Genomic DNA, 16,189 nt, shown 5'->3' on the forward strand with positions numbered 1-16,189 from the left:
TGAGGCCAGTCTGATCTACATAGTGAGTTCAGAGCAGTCAGAGCTATATGGAAAGACCCTGTCTCAAAAAGGGAAAAAAAAGCAAATAAAATTAATTTTTTAAAAAAAATGTGCGGGAATGAGAACTCAGTGATCACTTGCTGTTCTTACAGAGGATCCCAGGATCTATCGCCACCACCCACATGATGGTGCAGATGTCCACAAGCAGCCACAGGCACATGCATGGTATATATACATACATGCAAGCAAAACACCCATACACATAAAATGAAAATAAATAATTCTTTAAAAATAGTAGTTTTAAAGTGACAACTAATACTACAGAAACATAAAAGATCATTAGCAATTGTCATGAACAGTTTATGCCAATGAATGTAAAAAGAAATGGAGGGGCTGGAGAGAGGGGGCTCAGTGGTTAAGAGCACTGGCTGCTCTTCCAGAGGACCCTGGTTCAATTTTCCAGCACTCAAATGTCAACTCAAGACTGTCTGTAAGCCCAGTTCCAGAGGTTCTGGCAGATGTATTAATAGATTAAAAATAACTACATAAAACATTTAGTAGCAAAATATAATAAAGAAATATATATATGAGAAATTCCAAGACATACATGCCTTCCCAAAACTGAATCATGATGAAGTAGAAAACATGAGCAAATCAATTTAAAAAATGACATTGTATTAGTAATTAAAAGTCATCAAATAAAAGCCCAGGCCAAATAGCTTCACTGATGAATTCTACCAAACATTTAAAGAGGAACAAATACCAGTTCTTTTTTGGGGGAGGTGGGGAGAGTGCTCTTGAGACAAGGTATGGTGGTTTGAAAGAAAATGGCCCCCAAAGGGAGTGGCACTATTGGGAGGCGTGGTCTTGTTGGAATAGATGTGGCCTGTTGGAGGAAATGTGTCACTATGCAGGTGGGTTTTGAGGTCTTCTTTGTTCAAGCTACCCCCAGTGAGAAAGACCACTTCCTCTTGCCTACAGGTCAAGCTGTAGGACTCTTGGCTACTTTTTCAGCACCATGTCTGCCTGCACACCACCATGATGATAATGGAATAATGGAAACTGTAAGCTGCCACCTCAACTAAAAGTTTTCTTGTACAAGAGTTGCCATGGTCATGGTGTCTTTTCACAGTGATAATAATCCTAAGATACAGGGCTTCTCTGTATAGCCCTGGTTGTCCTGGAACTCTGTTTGCAGACCAGACTGGCCTCAAACTCACAGAGATTCACCTGTCTTTGCCTTCTGAGTGCTGGGATTAAAGGCGTGTGCCTTTAACCAACTCCTGCTTCACCGATTCTTAAATGAGTTCAAAACAACAGGCCATGTTTGAGGTTGTGGCATAGCTACCATCCCTCACTGCCTGCGTCCCTCACCCACAAGCGAAGCTGACCTTTCTTATCTGTCCGCTTTTGTTTCAGGGTCTCACGGGGTCCCCACACACTCGTAGGTCTGCCCCTAGGGAGGAGCAAGAGACAAGGAGGTCTGGCCCACCTCGTGAAGCTTGATTGTGCTCAGTCCTGGAGATATCATTTGTGTCTTAGGATGGGCTTGTTCTGACCAGCTGGTCAGAAAAAAATGAAGGTTTTAAGGGATCAGGGAGAGTCTTACAATCACATGTTAGTTCCCATAAAACAGCATCCATCATAGACAACAAAACAGACAGGTGTTCAGTGACTTAGCCCATAGACGTCAGGAAGCCTCTGTCACTGGCCACTCACGTTGGCTCAGTAACAGTGGGTCAAAGTGTCTATCAAACACTTGGATGTAAAGAGGAGACAAGCTATTCATGGGTCAACAGCATGCAGAGTCTATAGAAAAAGATTTATAAATCTATCACCAAGGTCCAACCTGCCTGGGTACGCCTTTGAAAGCAATTGATCTACTGGCATAGGACTCAATATAATATCACTGTAGGCCCCAAAACCAGCTTTGCAGCACAAGAGGAATATTATGGGGGACATGTCCCATGGCTATGACACTCACTGATGGTACCACAGAGGCACCATCTAGAAGATTCCAGGTTAAATGAGCATTGGACTAATTAATACAATGAGAATATACCTGTAGTGCCAGATCAAAACATGCGCTGTGAGCATATGGGATCTCTTTTAGGACATAATACATGCTTTGAATCAAAGGCTCAGATATATGGTACTGTACCCTCTAGAAAAGGACACATGGGGTCTGAAGATCAGGAAGTGGACTTGGAGCCCTGCTTACTTCCATGGCCCTGGCTCTCCTCTCTCCTCTCTTTCCCTCTAACTCTGAGCCCACAGGGTCCTAGAGCTGGAAAATTCTAAGTTCTCAACAACCAGAGACCAAGAGTGGCTGACGTTTTGGCAGGGCAACTGGCCCTGGCCATTAGGAAGCGTGGGGCTGCCATTACACACTGAGAGCAAAGGGGATGGGTCTGCAGGGGGCTTCTGAATGGCAGTCTCCCATAAGGTATGAAGTGGTAAAACTGCCTGGTTAGCGGGGTCCACCTTGTGAGTACGGAGATGCCCTGAGAACAACCGAAGATCTGGAGCAGATATTTCCATCTGAAAACAGCACACCAAAGACAAGGGTATCAGCAGGTGGCTGCAGAGGTGGCCTAAGAGGTAAGAACTGCTCCTGAGGTTGAGGTGGCTGTCCAGACTGAGACTCTGTGCTTAAGGAAGGAACGGCAACAGAAAAGTAACCTGTGCCTAGGGTTTTCTGCATAAGCCTCTGAATCACTGGGGAAATTGCATAGAAGAGAGACTAGTAGATGAGATGGAGGTGTTGGCATCCCACTTCTCACAGCTAGGAGACAGAAGGGTAAACACAAATCAGATCCACATTAACGAACCCTTCCTGGGACCCCTAACCTAGGATCTATGAAAGAAGCCAGGTAACAAAGATGCCCCTCGGGTGTGATCTTCAAGACAAAGACAGGGGACATCCAGGACCCCCGCCCCACCCGCCCTGCAAGCAGGAAGAGGGAGGTGACCTGTGGGACGTGCTGGGGGACATGTTCTTTTTGTTTTGTTTTGTTTGCTTGTTTTTTGAGACAAGGTTTCTCTGTGTAACAGCCCTGACTGTCCTGGAACTAGCTCTTGTAGTACAGGCTGGCCTCGAACTCACAGAGATCCGTCTGTCTCTGCTTGGATTAAAGGAATATGTGACCACCACCACTCAGCTGGTGGCAGTTCTTAAGAATGGTTCAGTGTGAGAGACCATGGGAATCAAAGCTTATTCAGCACTAGAATTCCTGGAATCGGGGAAAAGCTTCAAGTCTCTCAGGCTGGTTTGTGGGGGATGCAGGCAGATGGGTTTGGTCTGAGTGCCATGGACACACAAGCTGAGCAATGTCACCGCAAATCCACCCTTAAGATACAGACTGCAGAACCTGAGACACTCTGAGGGGGATCCGTCCCTGGTGGATTGACTCACCATTAGAGAGATTTGACCATCACCAATGGAGGTTGCCATGGAGACCACCAACTGGAGGACTATGGAGGAGGGACAGGCACTACGGAGGGAACTGGGTGTGAGGAAAGCAGCGTTAGATGCCCAGTTGACTGGGTCTCATGGGATTGTTCACCAGCGACTTTAAAGGATGACTTGATTCAGTCTTGACCTTGAGATGGACTTGGAGCCCTAGTGGCTTTCCTGAGCCCTTTGGTGGAACAAGACCCATAGATATGAAGTAGGTAAGGCTTTGACAGATCTTAGTGACTTATGCCAACATATCAAGGGTGTCCATCAAGTGAGAGAACAGCCAAGAGGAGCAAAGAGAAAGGTCTTTCTGGGCTACTCAGAGGCAAATGTGCAAGAATTGCTTCAAGTCTAAATTCTTGAAGAAAAAACAAAATGGGGCAGGAGAGATGGCTCAGCGGTTAAGAGCATTGCGTGCTCTTCCAAAGATCATGAGTTCAATTCCTAGCAACCACGTGGTGTCTCACAACCATCTGTAATGAGGTCTGGTGCCCTCTTCTGGCCTTCAGGCATACATGCAGAAAGAATATTGTATACACAATAAATAAATAAATAAGAAAAAACAAAATGGACAGAAAGCCAATTTTGATGCTAATGAACCTTTGGAAGTCTTTAAAGCCAGAAAAAGTTTCTAGAAAGCATCCCTGTTCAAATAATGCAGGTGCAGAAGATCAAATCCATCCCAGGGGTGGGCAGTTATCTTCCCCCAAACTAAGCAGGGGGCCTTTCTTTCTTGCCGTGTACTAGGCTGTGCTAGGAGTGAGATAGTTTGCCCAGCACAGGCTGCCTCCAGCAGTCAGGTATGGCGGATGAAGAGGCAACAACGGCAGCTACAACCACAGTGCTAACCCCTATGCTCTCTGATGTAGGGAACCAGCCCCAGTAGCAGGTGCAAACACGAAGTGTTACTGTGGCGTTCTTGAAAGGGTGATGGCTGTGTAAGATACACGATACCCATTAAGGTGTTAGGGAAAGCCTGCAACAGTCTCGGTCTGTAAATGCTAAAGAATGAACAAGAACCTTGTGGAAGTAGCAACAGGTGCTCCCGGAAGCACTAAGACTGTTAAGAATCCCTGTGCTAGTCTATTACAACTGCTGCTGGCTGCATTCCAGAACTAAAGACAGGAAAATCATAGAGCTTTGGGTTCAGAATTTGGGGAAATAAAGCTAGGACTGGGCTGGACTTGTGTCTTCTACGCCTACTAGCCCCTGTAGTGCTGGAGTGTGGTGCTAAGGATGCTGGGAGAATTAGGGCAGAGTCCTCCACCACTGTGGATCCTACATGCTCCATGATAGAAATGCAAGGCGAGATTTGCCAGCTTGTGGAATATTGGCAGGAGTTGTTACAGATTGAACCAACTTTCTGATTGGATACTGGGAATTTAGACAGATCATTTGACCAAGGAAGTCATAACCCATTGGAGATGCAACTGTTGTTGCTTTGTTAAATGATGTACCAGCTACAGTCATGGGCTATTACTGCAGTTCGTGTCCATTTTGGTTTCTTTCTTTCTTTTCTTTCCTTCCTCTTCCTTCCCTTTCTTTTTCTTTCTTTCTTTTTTTTTCTTTTCTTTTCTTTTTTTTTTTTTTTTTTTTTTTTGAGACAGGGTTTCTCTGTGTGGCTTTGGAACCTGTCCTGAAACTTGCTCTGTGGACCAAGCTGGTCTCAAATTCACAGCAATCTGCCTGTCTCTGCCTCCTGAGTGCTGGGATTAAAAGTGTGCCAACGCCGCCCAGCAATATTTTTCTTCTCACAATTTCTTTATTTATCCTTTTCCTGACTTGTTTTGTAGTAGGAGAAAACCCTGAAACTTGCCAACAGCCATGTTCTGGAAACAGAGGGATTTATCCTTGGGCACCAGAGTTTGGTAACTCACTGGGGTTAGAGAATATTCAAACACCCATGTCCCCTTCTCCAGGGCTCAGACATTCTTCCAGAAGAGAAGGGGATTGAGTGTGACCCAGGGCTGCCCTTTGAACCAAACTGTTACTGTCCTCAGGAGTTCAGCTGTGCCTGCTTTAACAAAGGACATCACAGGTGGACTTGGTGACTGTTGGTACTCCCCCATAGAAGTAGGGGTTTGGACAGACTCACCTGACTACCCAGCCACTCCAAACCTGTTACAATTCTGCCTACCTGCTCTTGACTTCAGAGGCAGCTAGTAGTCTATAAGTGAGCAGACCTAGCAAGGGAGGCTCCGTTTGGGTGCAGACCTTCCAGCATGGCTGCCTTAAGGCCACTCATCCTCTTGCCCGGAACCCCTTGCCCATTGTTCTGTATCTAATTATACCTAACAGACTCATTGGTTCTGCAGTGTGCTCTTTGGTTGCACATACCTTGGTTTGTCTTTGGAGCCTTAGGAAGAGAAGTAAACGCTGTTTATGTCTCCCCCAGGGAAGGAATTTTAGCAACAGTTATGAAATGAACATGTCAGGAATTTCTAAGTCACTCACTGATTAGAGGTTCATTAAGTGTTACAATTTGTTCAAAAGTCAATCCCAAGTGTTCAGCAACAGAAATACTGAGAATTTATAAACAAATGGAAAACTCAAAACAGGTCAGTATTCTTGGAGAAGTTTCACCAAACACAATTTGCATTATTATGGTAAAATCATTTCTATGACAGTTCTTCTGAAGTTTATGGAATCATAAAACAGCAGCCAGACATGGCGGGTGCATTCCTGTCATCCCAGCTCCTCCCGAAGCAGGAGGGTGGCGAGTTCAAGTCTAGTCTGGGCAATTTAGCAAAATGCTGTTTCAAAGTAAGATTTTAAACTTTAAAAAGGGCTGAGGATGTAGCTCGGTGGTAGTGTTTGCCTGATATGCATGGTGCCCCGGCCTTGCTACCCAGCTCACGTAAGCCAGCAAAAGCTGTCTGTAAAACAGCACTGAAAAGATGAAGAAGACAGAGCACTCAAAAACCTTTTCAGATCTCCAAAGTCTTTCATTATCCTCCCTGTATTTCAGTTGATAGTTGACCCCTCTACCCAAAATTATGCACTGAGCTGTCAGGTGGGAGCTCATCTGGTCAGCCGGTAGAGAGCCTGCCTCGTATGCACAGGGCCCTGGGTTCAGTCCCCAGCTCTGCGTGCAGCCAGGCATACTGCATGGTGGCACACACCTATAACCTGAGTGCTTGGATCAGGAGGTCAGTGTCTTCCTTGGCTAATTGAACAGGCTGAACAGAGACTCAGAGGCCAGCTTGGGATGGATGAGACCCTGCCTTAAAAAGCATTTACCTGCTCTGTCCTGGATAACCTTGAGAGTGACCCTTTTCATCTGTAACCAGTTAGCCAAAGCTGGTAGGCAGGAGCATCAAAGGGGCAGATGGAAATACACCCAGGATCCTTGTTTTCCTGAAATCTTCACAGAAAGTCACTTTTCTTAAAAATACATATTAGCCGTAGCAGAATTGAGGAGAGGACACTGAAGAATCGGCCAAAGGCGACCTCGCACACGGCTTCCCTCCACTCACACTGCTGGACCTCAGCTATGCTCAGGCCGGGTGAAGCACCTCCCCTGGTGGCTTTCCCCCTTCTTTTCTCCTAGGAAGCAGTTGGTGACCTCATTCCCGTTGCCTCAGTACTCAGTGTTGTTGCATCCCCATCGTACGAGAGCCTCAGCAGTCCGGCGTGGCTGAGTGCGGATGCAGATGAGACCAATGCCAACGTGGACAACAACATCACAAGATGTGGCGGCCTAGAGGTAGCTCCAAACAGATCAACTGCCACCCAGGTAAGGCCCTCTGCTCACATGTACCAGGAGCCCCCAGCTTACCCTGACAAATGTAATAAATCAATACTCATACAATCAATAAATGCTTAAAAAAGACAAATGGGGGGAAGGGTGGCAGTAGAGAATTACCCACCCCAGGATTTGGTGGTTTACTTGCCTGTAATCCCAGAACTCAACGTGAAGACACAGAAAAATCAGAGTTCAAGGCCAGCTTCTGCTAGCCTGAGCAACAAGTGACAAAGTCTCAGAAAATATAAACAGAAGATAAAAATAAAATTATAATAATGATCAATCAGGATTTTCACCCCCTGCTTTCCCGGGGGCCAAAAAGACGTCCCTGTACTATCCCCAAGGCTGCTTAAAATGGGGTTGAGCATTGGTCAAGAGTCAATTTGCTAGTGACTGTGGCAGCGACTCTGGGAACAGACGGAGAAGATCGGCCACCCCTGAGCTTCTCCTGAAGACGCCACTTCCACAGAGCTGACATGCCTGACCTCACAGCTTCATAGCACAGCTGGTGACGTCATGCTGAACCCAGTGCTGAGCAACAGGGCTGGAATGACAAAGGTTTAGATGGTTTTCACATTGGGGCTCTGCGGTGTGAGGCTGGCCCAGATCCTGAGGAATGTCCCAGGGGCATGCAGAGAAGGCAGGCAGGCGCATCCCCAAGCAAGGTGGAGAGAGAAAGCTTGTATGTATAGGGAAAACTGTAAAAAATACAGATACACAGATATGTCAAAACATAAAGTAATATCCCATTCACCTTTACAAAATATCCCTTTGCAATTTGTGTGTGCGTGCGTCACCTTTACAAAATATCCCTTTGCAATTTGTGTGTGCGTGCGTGTGTGTGCATGTGTGTGCCTGTGTGTGCGTGTGTGTGCATGTGTGTGCCACTAAGGATTAAAGATAGAACCCAGAGCGCTCTTTTTTTAATTTTTTTATTTTTATTTTCACCTTTTTCTTTTCTTTTTATTTATTTATTTATTAAAGATTTCTGCCTCCTCCCCTCCACCGCCTCCCATTTCCCTCCCCCTCCCCCAATCAAGTCCCCCTCCCTCGTCAGTGAAGAGCAATCAGGGTTCCCTGCCCTGTGGGAAGTCCAAGGACCACCCACCTCCATCCATGTTTAGTAAAGTGAGCATCCAAACTGCCTAGGCTCCCACAAAGCCACTACGTGCAGTAGGATCAAAAACCCAGTGCCATTGTTCTTGATTTCTCAGTAGTCCTCATTGTCCGCTATGTTCAGCATGTCCGGTTTTATCCCATGCTTTTTCAGACCCAGGCCAGCTGGCCTTGGTGAGTTCCCGATAGAACATCCCCATTGTCTCAGTGTGTGGGTGCACCCCTCGCGGTCCTGAGTTCCTTGCCCGTGCTCTCTCTTCTTCTGCTCCTGATTTGGACCTTGGGATTTCAGTCCGGTGCTCCAATGTGGGTCTCTGTCTCTGTCTCCTTTCATCACCTGATGAAGGTTAATATTCAGGACGATGCCTATATGTTTTTTCTTTGGGTTCACCTTCTTATTTAGCTTCTCTAGGATCACGAATTATAGCTCAATGTCCTTTAATTATGGCTAGAAAACAATTATGAGTGAGTACATCCCATGTTCCTCTTTTTGGGTCTGCTTACCTCACTCAAGATAGTGTTTTCTATTTCCGTCCATTTGCATGCAAAATTCAAGAAGTCATTGTTTTTTACTGCTGAGTAGTACTCTAATATGTATATATTCTATACTTTCTTCATCCATTCTTCCATTGAAGGACATCTAGGTTGTTTCCAGGTTCTGGCTATTACAAACAATGCTGCTATGAACATAGTCGAGCATATACTTTTGTTGTATGATAGGGCATCTCTTAGGTATATTCCCAAGAGTGGTATTGCTGGGTCCAGGGGTAGGTTGATCCCGAATTTCCTGAGAAACCGCCACACTGCTTTCCAAAGTGGTTGCACAAGTTTGCATTCCCACCAGCAATGGATGAGTGTACCCCTTACTCCACAACCTCTCCAGTAAAGGCTATCATTGGTGTTTCTGATTTTAGCCATTCTGACAGGTGTAAGATGGTATCTTAAAGTTGTCTTGATTTGCATTTCCCTGATTGCTAAGGAAGTTGAGCATGACCTTAAGTGTCTTTTGGCCATTTGAACTTCTTCTGTTGAGAATTCTCTGTTCAGCTCAGTGCCCCATTTTATAATTGGGTTTATTAGCATTTTACAGTCTAATTTCTTGAGTTCTTTATATATTTTGGAGATCAGACCTTTGTCTGTTGCGGGGTTGGTTAAGATCTTCTCCCAGTCAGTGGGTTGCCTTTTTGTCTTAGTGACAATGTCCTTTGTTTTACAGAAGCTTCTCAGTTTCAGGAGGTCCCATTTATTCAATGTTGTCCTTAATGTCTGTGCTGCTGGGGTTATAAGTAGGAAGTGGTCTCTTGTGCCCATGTGCTGTAGAGTACTTCCCACTTTCTCTTCTATCAGGTTCAGTGTGTTTGGACTGATATTGAGGTCTTTAATCCATTTGGACTTGAGTTTCGTGCATGGTGATAGATATGGATCTATTTTCATTCTTCTACAGATTGACATCCAGTTATGCCAGCACACTTTGTTGAAGATGCTCTCTTTTTTCCATTGTATACTTTTAGCTCCTTTATCAAAAATCAGGTGTTCATAGGTTTGTGGGTTAAAGTCCGGGTCTTCTATTCAATTCCATTGGTCGACTTCTCTGTTTTTATGCCAATACCAAGCTGTTTTCAATACTGTAGCTCTGTAATAGAGTTTGAAGTCAGGGATGGTAATGCCTCCAGACAATCCTTTATTGTATAAGATTGTTTTGGCTATCCTGGGTTTTTTGTTTTTCCATATAAAGTTGATTATTGTCTTCTCCAGGTCTGTGAAGAATTTTGATGGGATTTTGATGGGGATTGCATTGAATCTATAGATTGCTTTTGGTAGAATTGCCATTTTTACTATGTTGATCCTCCCAATTCAAGAGCAAGGGAGATCCTTCCATTTTCTGGTGTCCTCTTCAATTTCTTTCTTCAAAGACTTAAAGTTCTTGTCAAATAGATCTTTCACTTCCTTGGTCAGAGTTACCCCAAGATATTTTATGCTATTTGTGGCTATCGTGAAAGGTGATGCTTCTCTGATTTCCCTCTCTGCTTCCTTATCCTTAGTGTATAGGAAGGCAACTGATTTTTTGGAGTTGATCTTGTATCCTGCCACAAAAGGTGTTTATCGGCTGTAAGGGTTCTTTGGTAGAGTTTTTGGGGTCTTTAAGGAGTGTATAGTTCAATTTTGTGCATGAGGAGTCTGCAAGTGCACAGGCCAGAGGTTGTTTCTGAGCTCCTGAAAAGTTTCTGCACACCAATAAACCTCCCTGCCAATGCAATAATCTAAATCAGACCAAATCAAACCGAATTAGAAAAGGCCCAGTTTTAATGGATACAAACACTCTGGATGGCTTTCCAGCCCCCCAGAAAGGAGAAAGGAAGACCAGAAAACCACGTGTTTGTTCTCTGGGGTGGGGGTGGGGGCAAGTTTAAATACCTGTGGGACTGGCCTTCAGCATCTTTGGGGAGGGGTCATTGATTGGTGGGCTTTCTGGGGGCAGAGTCTGGACTGAGGCAACTCCCAGGGGAAGGGGCTTGTGGTGGAACTTCCACCCGAACATTCCAGACTCTTTGGATACCAGGATGCCAGGGGCTGGAGGGAAGCCTTCACCCAAACACCTTCCTAAATCACCTTCCATGTTTAAGTGTTATTTTGTTGTTGTTGTTATTTGTTTGTTTTTGAGACTGAGGCACGCTCTGAACTGGAGCTCCCCTATTGGCTACACTGACTGTCCATCATGCTCCTGTATCCTTTTGTCTCCAGACTGGATTACAGACTTGCAATGCCTCTTCCAGCTTCCTGTATGGGTTCTGGGGATCCAAACCCAGGCCCTCTTGCTTACATAGCAAGCACTTAAGCTGCTTCTTTAACGGTTTATTTTTTTTCAGCTGACTTTGTTCCACAAAGCGATAGTGAGACTCTCAGTCTGTGTGCACTGTGGCCATCTCTTGTTCGTTTCCATTGCTGTGCTGTACAATATTTCATTTTAAACTTAGGACAAAATTATCCTTTCTGTCACCAATGGACACTGAGTTGTTTTCAGTTATCTTGTATTATAGACACTATCGCTATCAACTCTCTTATAAGTGCTTCTATTGTAAAGATTATTTCTAGATGAATTATCATTATTTTAGTTCATTTGTTTTTGAGATAGGATCCCACTTATATAACCCAAGCTGGCCTTGAACTTGAGATCCCCCTGTCTCAGCCTCCAGACACTGGTGCTACAACTACGCACAAACAAATCTGTCTCTAAATGGATTAGTGGGGTTTTTTTTTTTTTGCCTAAGATATTTTTCTTTCAATTTTGTATATTTGACTAGCATTGGTATTTAAGGAAATTGCATTTTAACATTTATTTTGTGTCCATGTTGCTTCCGTTTTTCCTGGGAAACAATCATGTAAAGAAGGCAGGATATTTGGGAGGAGGTAGGGGACTAGCAAACGGGGGGGGGGGGGGGCAGGGAGGTGGTGGTGGTGAAAAGGATGGGGGAGGAATAAGAGCAAAGTAAAATGGCATGGATACGAAACCCAAAACTTCACAGCAGCCTTCAAAAGTAAAATATATGATCATATCTACATCAACCAATAAGTGTAATGATTTTGACTGCACCTTCTAATTGATCCCGCACCTTAAAGGACCACAATAAACGACTATGGCGTTCCAAGTGTCCTCACTCAGTCTCTACCCTTGATGGGGCCGCCGTGGAAAGCACCATTTAGTAGCATGTTGGCTGTTTCATGGAGGATTTGAGAAAGATATTTTTATCCTGTTTAGGCAGACTCTACTCAGCATAGTGTTGAATCCTGTCAAATACCTTTTTTTAGCTTTCCCTGAAATAGGCCTAGCTTCTTACTGAGCTTCTGGTGTGAGAATGCTGCCAGCACAGCTTTTCACCGTCTCTGCTGTGCCTTAAGCCAATCAGCAAGAGCAGAGAGTGGTTTCTGTCTCTTCTCAAGGTCAAAGGTATCACAATAACTACTTCCAAGCTTCCTCACCCTCCAAGGTTTTTCTTCTCCCAGAGTCCTTTGTTCAGAACCGAGAAGGCACTAGGCCGCAGGACAGTGACTGTTGAGTGACAGGACCCTGTTCTTGTGCTAATGACAGCTCTCCCTGCGCAGGTGAGGAGGAGCGGTGGAGAGTTTGCCTAATCTCAGTCACCACCCTGTGATTAGGGCTCTGAAATCAAAAGCTGCAGTTGGACTTCAACTCGGAAGCAGCTGCCTGGTAGTCAGTCCCTGTTGAGCCAGGGTGAGAAGCTGCCAAACCAGTGAGGTCTGGAGTTGAAGTCCCTGCCAAAGGTCCCTGTCCCATTGAGCTCCTCCCCTGCCAATCTTGGGCAGCAGGAGAGGCTGACTATGGACTGGCAAGAACCACACTCTACTCTTCTTAGATTTTAGCTGTGGACACTGTGGCATGGGAGAGCTGGTGTGTGTGTGTGTGTGTGTGTGTGTGTGTGTGTGTGTGTGTGTACGTGTGCGAGTGTGTGTCCAGGGAGGTAGAGAAGAAACTACGGTGGCTGCTATCTGGGGGTACCCAATGGCCACATGGCTGACTACACCCCTCTCAACTTTCTCTTCTAGCTTGTCTTTGTAGTCTCTCATTATTGCCTCTTCTCCCTCTCCATTATCTTATCTGATATGTATTTTACCTCCAAATTACCAGGCTATCTCAGAACTGGGGTGTAAGAAAACACTGCTGTCTGTGATCAGTGGCCTTCTGGGGAAGATGGGCTGTGTGAAAAGACCTGGGCGAGCATAAGATCAGGAGCACGTCAGTCAGAAGCCTGAAGGCTGGTCCTGGCCTTGCCCCTGAACACCTTTCTCAAAGAGTCTAGGGCATGATGGGCTGTTTGGAGTGGATGCTCAAAGCCCTTGAAAGAAACCTAAGTCTACTTGGCACGCAGAAGTTCTTAGGCAGCCTTTTTCCTTAGCCATTGACAGACTTTGTGTAGCCAGGGACACAGGGAGGAGCAGACACCAGGCTACTATAGGGATTTTTCTAATGGGAAAATGTTCTGTCAGTGTTTCGATAGAATCGGACAGGATATGACAAGGATAGGATGCTATGGATGAGTATGGTGGAGCACACCTGTGGCGGAGCACACCTGTGGTACTAGTGAGTAGGCAGGGAGATTGGGAGCTCAAGGTCATCTTTAATATACAGAATAACTAAAGGCTAACCTGGGCTACAAGAGACCCTTTCTCAAAAAAAAAAAACAAAAAAAACAGAAAAAGAAAGAAATACAGTAGATTGAGTAGCTTGGGGGGACAGACACTTTTCTCCTAGTCCTGACATCTGTGAGCTAGGGAGGAGGTCTGGGTGGGGTCTGGTGAGGAGCCTGCTCTTGGTTTATTTCTGTTCTCATTTGTCAGGAAAGGGGTTGGCAGAGAGAAAGCAAGTTCACCAGCATCTCTTCCTGTAAAGTCCCCCCTCCCATTGCGGGGACCCATCCTTATGACTTAACTACCTCCCAAGAACCTCATCTTCCAACAGCCATAATAGGGATTAAGGCTTTAATACATGAATGGAGGTGTTCTCAGTGGCAGGATCCTCGGGTGACTGGACTGAAGCCTGGGCAAAGAGCAAGGAGACAGAATCAGCCTCCACAGCTGGGGATACATAAGCAGCTCAGCACTGTGGGCAACTGCTGAGGTTTGCGAGAGCTGAGGCTGGAGGGACCTGTGGGCTTCAGATTGCCTGACAAGCCCATCAGGACGTAGATTCCGGGGTCCTCTCCATCCCGAAAGAATGAATGCCCATGGAGGAGACCATGGAAGTACTCTTTTGCCAGTGACCAGGGAGTCTGCACGTGCCTTGGTCTGTCTTGTCCCTAGGGCCCCAGGTACCAGAGGGGCACAGAGCACCGAGTCTGGTCCCCACTGAAGAGATGTTCAAATGTCCTGCCTATAAGACCTGCTGCTGGGGCCAGCTGCCTCCTTCCTTCACCACATGCCTTCCCTAGTACAAGACAGGAGAGCTGGGGAAAGACAGGTTTCCAGCTGGGCGAGCTCCCTTAGTCTGTGCAGCAGGGCAGGGACAAATCTCCCCCACCTTGTTTCTGCTTGGCTGGACTCTAGCCTTGTGAGCTGTCCTAAGTGAAACCTGATTCACACCTGGGCTCCTCAGCCCTGCTGGGTTCAGAGCACCATGGAGAAGCTGGGGAGGAGGGGAGGCCTGCCTGTCCTTCACCGAAGGTGAATCAGAGGCTTCTAGGAGAGTGGTCCCTGTAGCTGCTCAAAAGGGTGAGGCGCCATTCGTTTGGCCGGGCACTCTCACACCTCGTCTACCACTGGCTATCCTCTGCTGGTTCTGAGCCCCCATTCTCAGTTACACCACTTCCCACACGACCACGACACCTCACCTCAGTCAGCTGTTCCTGAGAGCAGTCTACACCACCCTGCGTTAGACTGACCTGAAACTAGAACACAAAAGTCGACAGGCCTGCCCCTTCCTGCTTCAATTTTGCTGCAAACTCCTCAAGGTCATAATCTACGGCACTTCCTTCTGTTCCCCAGTCCCTGACACACACAGGAGCTCAACAGATATCTGTGGAAACAAGCGGAATCTGGCCTAAGAGAAAGGCGTTCTCTGAAATATGGATGGCGTGATGAAGCCTTGCTGGTTTGTTTGGGACAGGTCTTGCTATGCAGCCCTAGTGGGACTGGTACTTCCTATACATATAGCCCAGGCTAGTCTCAAATCTGTGGCATTCCCTTTGCTTCAGATTCCTGAGCAGTGGGATTATAACCTACCACACCCACGTGACAAGATGATTTAACATAGAATGTAAAGAATTTGCTCTTTGCTATATTTAGGATTGGAGGCTTCCCCTCTTCCCTAGACAGATTAATGTGTAAACCGAAGGTGACTGTTTCCGTCGTAGAGGGCTGGAGGGAAGGCAGGGCTCCTTTAAACATTAAACCTTCCTTGAAACTTTCAGAAATCTGCCTTACAGATCATTAACTTCTGCCGCAGGAAGGGACCAGGAGCCCTGGGGAATTATCTGTGGGGGTCTGAGTTCAGAGAAGCAAGGCATACTGCCTTGGAGCCAGCTGTGTGGCCCAGAGCAAGTCACTGTCTCTGGACCTCAGATTTCCACATTGCCAAAGTGAAGGCACACTATATCATTCAAGTTTTGTAAAGCTTTAAGAGCCTATGAAGTCCCTCAGTTTTGTAGGTCCCAGTGGCAGGCAGCAACTGTACTGGATGCTGTCTGTCAAACACATAAGAGGCTAACCTGTTTTCAGGGTTTACCTTGGACAGCAGGAATAAGGTATGGCAGGTAGAATCCAGAGAAGGGCCACCCCCTCCTTGGCAGCACATTTTCTGTATTGAAAAATGTACCCCCCAAATAATTACCATTATTATTATTCAGTTTTATGTGTATGGGCTCTGTGACGGCTATCCTTGGTTGTCAACTTGACTGTATCTGGAATGAACTACAATCCAGAAATGGGGGGCATACTTGTGGTCTGGATCTTGAGGCAGTAAGAACACCTTTAATCTGAGCCACAGCTTTTGCTGGAAGCTTGTGTAGGGACGAGGGAAGAAGGGAGGCGTTGCCCATTCTTTGCCTGCATGCCCTCGCCTTGGCAACATACCCATTCCTTCCCCGGCGTTGGAGCCCCCTTCCTCGGGATGCCAGCGTACACAGAAGACCAGCTGAGACACCCAGCCTCGTGGGACAGAGCAACTACTGGATACTTGGGCTTGTGGTCCTCCTACCTCTGTTTTCTTAAGTGTTAGGATTACAAGTGTGTACAACCCAGTTCATGTAGTGCCAGCATCAAACCCAAACCCAGGGCTTCCCGCTTGCTATTTCCCGGCTGAGCTACATCCCAACCTGATTCGAAGTGTTTGGTTTGTTTACTTTGTTGACAGGGTC

Source organism: Microtus oregoni, unplaced genomic scaffold (genome assembly GCF_018167655.1).
Source record: "Microtus oregoni isolate MIOR12 unplaced genomic scaffold, Mior012 000013F_ref0000133, whole genome shotgun sequence".
NCBI lineage: Eukaryota > Metazoa > Chordata > Mammalia > Rodentia > Cricetidae > Microtus > Microtus oregoni.